General features: G+C 48.3%; 1 pseudogene; it reads left to right on the top strand.

The window, feature by feature from the left end:
* Positions 1 to 5,762, top strand: part of LOC140394755 (protein phosphatase EYA4 pseudogene) — a 132,478-nt pseudogene extending 126,716 nt beyond the window's left edge.
* Positions 5,763 to 7,282: the final 1,520 nt, after the last annotated feature.

Raw genomic sequence — 7,282 nt, forward strand, 5'->3', positions numbered from 1 at the left:
GAGCGAAAGTAACAGGGTAGTTATTATGGGAGACTTTAACTTTCCAGATATTGACTGGAAAATATATAGTTCGAGTACATTAGATGGGTCGTTTTTTGTACAGTGTGTGCAGGAGGGTTTCCTGACACAATATGTTGACAGGCCAACAAGAGGCGAGGCCACGTTGGATTTGGTTTTGGGTAATGAACCAGGCCAGGTGTTGGATTTGGAGGTAGGAGAGCACTTTGGGGACAGTGACCACAATTCGGTGACGTTTACGTTAATGATGGAAAGGGATAAGTATACACCGCAGGGCAAGAGTTATAGCTGGGGGAAGGGCAATTATGATGCCATTAGACGTGACTTGGGGGGGATAAGGTGGAGAAGTAGGCTGCAAGTGTTGGGCACACTGGATAAGTGGAGCTTCTTCAAGGATCAGCTACTGCGTGTTCTTGATAAGTATGTACCGGTCAGGCAGGGAGGAAGGCGTCGAGCGAGGGAACCGTGGTTTACCAAAGAAGTGGAATCTCTTGTTAAGAGGAAGAAGGAGGCCTATGTGAAGATGAGGTGTGAAGTTTCAGTTGGGGCGATGGATAGTTACAAGGTAGCGAGGAAGGATCTAAAGAGAGAGCTAAGACGAGCAAGGAGGGGACATGAGAAGTATTTGGCAGGAAGGATCAAGGAAAACCCAAAAGCTTTCTATAGGTATGTTAGGAATAAGCGAATGACTAGGGAAAGAGTAGGACCAGTCAAGGACAGGGATGGGAAGTTGTGTGTGGAGTCTGAACAGATAGGCGAGATACTAAATGAATATTTTTCGTCAGTATTCACTCAGGAAAAAGATAATGTTGTGGAGGAGAATGCTGAGACCCAGGCTAATAGAATAGATGGCATTGAGGTACGTAGGGAAGAGGTGTTGGCAATTCTGGACAGGCTGAAAATAGATAAGTCCCCGGGTCCTGATGGGATTTATCCTAGGATTCTCTGGGAGGCCAGGGAAGAGATTGCTGGACCTTTGGCTTTGATTTTTATGTCATCATTGGCTACAGGAATAGTGCCAGAGGACTGGAGGACAGCAAATGTGGTCCCTTTGTTCAAAAAGGGGAGCAGAGACAACCCCGGCAACTATAGACCGGCGAGCCTCACGTCTGTAGTGGTAAAGTCTTGGAGGGGATTATAAGAGACAAGATTTATAATCATCTAGATAGGAATAATATGATCAGGGATAGTCAGCATGGCTTTGTGAAGGGTAGGTCATGCCTCACAAACCTTATCGAGTTCTTTGAGAAGGTGACTGAACAGGTAGACGAGGGTAGAGCAGTTGATGTGGTGTATATGGATTTCAGCAAAGCGTTTGATAAGGTTCCCCACGGTAGGCTATTGCAGAAAATACGGAGGCTGGGGATTGAGGGTGATTTAGAGATGTGGATCAGAAATTGGCTAGCTGAAAGAAGACAGAGGGTGGTGGTTGATGGGAAATGTTCAGAATGGAGTTCAGTTACAAGTGGCGTACCACAAGGATCTGTTCTGGGGCCGTTGCTGTTTGTCATTTTTATCAATGACCTAGAGGAAGGCGCAGAAGGGTGGGTGAGTAAATTTGCAGACGATACTAAAGTCGGTGGTGTTGTCGATAGTGTGGAAGGATGTAGCAGGTTACAGAGGGATATAGATAAGCTGCAGAGCTGGGCTGAGAGGTGGCAAATGGAGTTTAATGTAGAGAAGTGGAGGGAAAATCTTATGAGGAAAGGCTGATGGACTTGAGATTGTTTTCGTTGGAGAGAAGAAGGTTAAGAGGAGACGTAATAGAGGCATACAAAATGATCAGGAGGTTGGATAGGGTGGACAGTGAGAGCCTTCTCCCGCGGATGGAAATGGCTGGCACGAGGGGACATAGATTTAAACTGAGGGGTAATAGATATAGGACAGAGGTCAGAGGTAGGTTCTTTACGCAAAGAGTAGTGAGGCCGTGGAATGCCCTACCTGCTACAGTAGTGAACTCGCCAACATTGAGGGCTTTAAAAGTTTATTGGATAAACATATGGATCATAATGGCATAGTGTAGGTTAGATGGCTTTTGTTTCGGTGCAACATCGTGGGCCGAAGGGCCTGTACTGTGCTGTATCGTTCTATGTTCTATGTTCTAAGATCTTGCGGTGGAGGATCGAACTCTCCACCTATAACTACGAGATCTTGTATCGTCCCGGAAAGCTGAACGAGCCTTCCGATGCCCTATCTCACGACACATGTGCCAATGCACAAGTGGTCCGTCTCCGAACCCTCCACGAGGACCTCTGCTACCCGGGGGTCACTCGGTACTATCACTTCGTGAAGACCCGCAACCTGCCCTACTCCATCGAGGAGATCAGAACAGCCACCAGGAACTGCCAAATCTGCGCAGAGTGCAAACCGCACTTCTACAGGCCTGATAAAGCGCACCTGGTAAAGGCTTCCCGTCCCTTTGAGCGCCTCAGTCTGGACTTCACTACCCCTAGTACTTCCTGAACGTGGTTGCCGAGTACTCCCGTTTCCCGTTCACCATCCCCTGCCCCGACATGACCGCGGCCACGGTCATTAAAGCCCTCTGCACTGTTCGGTTTCCCCGCCTACATACATAGCGATAGGGGGTCCTCCTTCACGAGCGACGAACTGCGTCAATTCCTGCTCAGCAAAGGCATTGCCTTGGGCAGGACGATCAGTTACAACCCCCAGGGTAACGGACAGGTAGAGAGGGAGAACGGAACGGTCTGGAAGACCGTCCTGCCGGCCCTGCGGTCCAGAAATCTCCCAGTCGCCCGCTGGCAGGAAGTCCTCCCGGACGCCCTCCACTCCATCCAGTTGCTGCTTTGTACCACGACAAATCAAACACCTCACAAACACCTCCTTGTCTTCCCTAGGAAGTCCTCATCCGGAACGTCACTCCCGACCTGGCTGGCAGCCCCGGGACCCATCCTGCTCCGAAAGCATCTTCATAGTTCATAGAATGTACAGTGCAGAAGGAGGCCAGTCAGCCCATCGAGTCTGCACCGGTTCTTGGAAAGAGCACCCTACCCAAGCCCACACCACCCTATCCCCATAACCCAGTAACCCAACTCAACCAACACTAAGGGCAATTTTTGGACACTAACGGCAATTTAGCATGGCCAATCCACCTAACCTGCACATCTTTGGACTGTGGGAGGAAACCGGAACACCCGGAGGAAACCCGCGCACACACGGGGAGAACGTGCAGACTCCGCACAGACAGTGACCCAGCTGGGAATCGAACCTGAGACCCTGGAGGTGTGAAGCAATTGCGCTAACCACTATGCTATCGTGCTGCCCATGTGCGGGTGCACAAATCGGAACCGTTGGTCGAGAGGGTTCATCTCCTCCACGCGAACCCTCAGTACGCCTACGTGGCGTACCCCGACGGCCGACAAGACACGGTCTCTCTGTGGGACCTGGCGCCCGCCGAAACTACACAAATCCCCCCAACACCAATCACCCCCTCCCTCCGGCGTACCCCACAGCCGCCCCCTTCCCGGGTGGATCGGTCCTTCCCCCGGCCCCGCCTAGGGGTAGTGAAGCGGGAAGAGACATCGCTACGCTCCCAGAGACGACGGTGCCCGAGCCAGCGCCTGCATCACCACCGGGGCTGAGACGACCGGGGAGGATGACCAGGGCACCCATTTGACTCATCGAATCTTTATAACAAAGCAAGAAATGCCTCTGTAAATAATTCAGTTGCCCAGTAAAAGCGGCATTGTAAATAGTGCTAGTAGTTTTATATCGGAGCATAGCCGCTGTGTTAGCAGCATCCCAGGTACCGACTCTGTAATCCCCTACCACCATACGGCCCATTACCTCCGCCGGGTTCTTTTTTAACAAGGGGTGAATGTGGTGGTATGCATTAGGGGTATTACGGTACCCTGTGATGCCGAGAGGCTATTGGTGGATAGACGCCGGGTCCCGATTGGATCAGCCGCCTACAGGCTCCACCCAGTAAGGCGGAGTATAAGAGCCCGGGTTCTCCCAGCAGCCGCATTCTGTAACTGTGCTGCTGGGGAACAAGTCTGCGTAATAAAGCCATCGATTGACTCCTTTGCATCCCGTCTCGTGAGTGATTGATTGTGCTACACAGTTTCCACCAATGGTGCTTTAGCCTGAAAGGTACTGTAATACCTATAATACCACACTGCTGCCATTTGATTGGCACCTAGATATAAGCCACCAAAGCTCCAGCCTGCAACAAGCAGGAGCATCATTCATGTATGCAAATTGGGGCCCAACGATGCCAGCCACATCTCAATACCATTTTCATGATCTTTAACTGAAAATATGTCTTTTTTGAATTTCTTGACATCTGAATCATTCACTTGGCACTGAGTTGTTTGCCTTAATGAAGGACAGGAATGGTGCTGGCCACAGCTCACTGGATGCAGGAACAGCAGCGACAGGAGGAGGGGGGTTGGGAGGGTGCTTGAGGGGGAACCCATGAACCTGTGTGGAGTTCAGGACAGAGAACGGCTGCTTGCAGGTGGCCTTAACTGTGCCTGTGGGATCTACACGTCATGTAGGAGGAATCTGTGCTCTTTATGAGAGGCTGATTCAGAAAATCTGCATAATGTAGTAGCAGCTGGACCCCACCACCGCAGCTAGCATTGTCTTGCTTGTAGCAATTAATTTGAGCACAGTCCTGAATTCCAATGCACTCGGGTCATTCCAAGTTGTGGTTGGAGACAAATGTGACAGAAATATAAATAAGGCTCGAGCGCATAAGGCAGACCACTGTTTGCCAGTGCTAATGGATGCAACCTCTTCCTCACAGACCCCTAGAGACAGCAACATAGGTTTGCGGGCTTCGCAACTATTGCTGGATTCCCATGTGTTCGGGCACCATTGACTGTGGCAATCAGGGCTCCTGCCAACGAAACTGTACCAGAATGAACCACAAAGGATTTCATTACCTTAATGTCCAGCTGGTATATGATAACTGGGCAGCAATTCATGCATGCGTGAGTCTGCTTTCCAGGCAGCTTTCATGATGCCTACATCCCGGGGCAGTTTCACACTCCACTTGTCCTGGATGAGGAGCAATCAGAAACTGGCTGCTGGGAGACAAAAGATATCCTCTCCTCGACCTGTCTGATGTTGCTCTGAAATCTATGAATTCCTGTGGACAGCAGATACAATAGTCATGATTCAAACAGCAGAGTCATTACGTAGACCTGCTGCTTTATCCTATGTCCTTTCAGCTGTGACGCAGGTTGCTGATGAATTTGAGATGCCTTTTATTGCTCTCCACAAGCTTTCTAATTGTCCCCATACCTTTTAAATTTGACAGACATGCCATTTCCACCTCACACCAGTGGCGACATACCTGGAATCAGTGGAGTTTGCACCTGGGATTGCGAATCATTATGCAAATAAAACTGGATATGAAAATTGCACAACATTAACCCTGTGGTCGAAGCAGTTCGAAACAGTCTGAGCCGGAATAGTGAGCTACTCCAGGAGGCTGGAGCACCATGCACGATAAATAGAGTACTGGGGCATTGAAATTTGATAGAATATCTCAGCACTAAAACAAAATATTATGTATAAAGCCTTCAACATAGTGAGATCTATTTCATAGTGGTTGAAGAGAAGTCCATTATTTAGGCAATGCCAGTGGATTAAGCAAGCCGAATAACTGGAGAAGAAAGTAGAGTATCTTAAAGCTGTTTGATGTTATTCTTGGTTATAATACAGGATCAAGATTGTTTCAATATTTGTTTCGTTCTCATTTGTATGCAGGAAAATGAAACTGTTGACAGGAGGTCAAGTTTGGTTTCAGGACTGCTCTCTGTTTGAGGTTAACCACATTGATGGCTGCTTTCTGTATTGATCTCAAAACTTTGTTGGATATTAGTATTCGTGATCACTTACCTGTCACATCAATGGATGAAATGTAAGCTTCATAATATCACGGAGATAAAAGTATTTAAAACTAAGAGCAAAAATGGAAACAGGCCAGTGAATCAATCCAGTTGATATTGCATGAGAACGTAGCTTTGATATTAAACATGTTCTCCCATACTGAAAAGCTAGAAAGTAATTAATTTATCTGACAATATGCCATCATTATTAGACGTTGCACAACACATGTGGTATCATTCTATTATATTAAATACATTTAGGTTCCCATTGACAGAGTCAAACACTTTCTATCCCTGTTGATCACAGTCTGCATGGCGCACTTATCAATACATTGTGGTCAGAAGCAGAGTCTGCCCGGAGTGCATAATTGCTGTCATCCTGAAAGAAGGCAGCAAGTTCATACTCCACGGAGCCACTGCCATTCTCCTAGGGCAATGCCTGAGAAATACTATTTATCTATTACAGAACAGATGAATGGAATTTTCTGATGCCCTGGAAGCCCCTTTTGAGCAATGGCACACGCAGAGACATGATGGTGCCAATTTGAGCTTTCGAGATAAGCTGCTTTTGTCACCGCTTGTGCTGCAACATCAGGCAGCAGGAACTTCATCGTGGTGGGCTTCACAGTGGTACTGATGGACATGACCACATTTCCACAATGGATATGATGGACTCCAAGGTCTGCACAAAGTCCTAGGCCTAGCCGGTGCTTGAGTCCTCCATTGCTCCTTGACATTTCAGGCTTTGCAATGAACAAACAAAGAACAAAGAACAAAGAAATGTACAGCACAGGAACAGGCCCTTCGGCCCTCCAAGCCCGTGCCGACCATACTGCCCGACTAAACTACAATCTTCTACACTTCCTGGGTCCGTATCCTTCTATTCCCATCCTATTCATATATTTGTCAAGATGCCCCTTAAATGTCCCTATCATCCCTGCCTCCACTACCTCCTCCGGTAGTGAGTTCCAGGCACCCACTACCCTCTGCGTAAAAAACTTGCCTCGTACATCTACTCTAAACTTTGCCCCTCTCACCTTAAACCTATGCCCCCTAGTAATTGACCCCTCTACCCTGGGGAAAAGCCTCTGACTATCCACTCTGTCTATGCCCCTCATAATTTTGTATACCTCTATCAGGTCGCCCCTCAACCTCCTTCGTTCCAGTGAGAACAAACCGAGTTTATTCAATCGCTCCTCATAGCTTATGCCCTCCATACCAGGCAACATTCTGGTAAATCTCTTCTGCACCCTCTCTAAAGCCTCCACATCCTTCTGGTAGTGTGGCGACCAGAATTGAACACTATACTCCAAGTGTGGCCTAACTAAGGTTCTATACAGCTGCAACATGACTTGCCAATTCTTATACTCAATGCCCCGGCCAATGAAGGCAAGCATGCCGTATGC

Source organism: Scyliorhinus torazame, chromosome 18, assembly GCF_047496885.1.
Source record: "Scyliorhinus torazame isolate Kashiwa2021f chromosome 18, sScyTor2.1, whole genome shotgun sequence".
Classification (NCBI taxonomy): domain Eukaryota; kingdom Metazoa; phylum Chordata; class Chondrichthyes; order Carcharhiniformes; family Scyliorhinidae; genus Scyliorhinus; species Scyliorhinus torazame.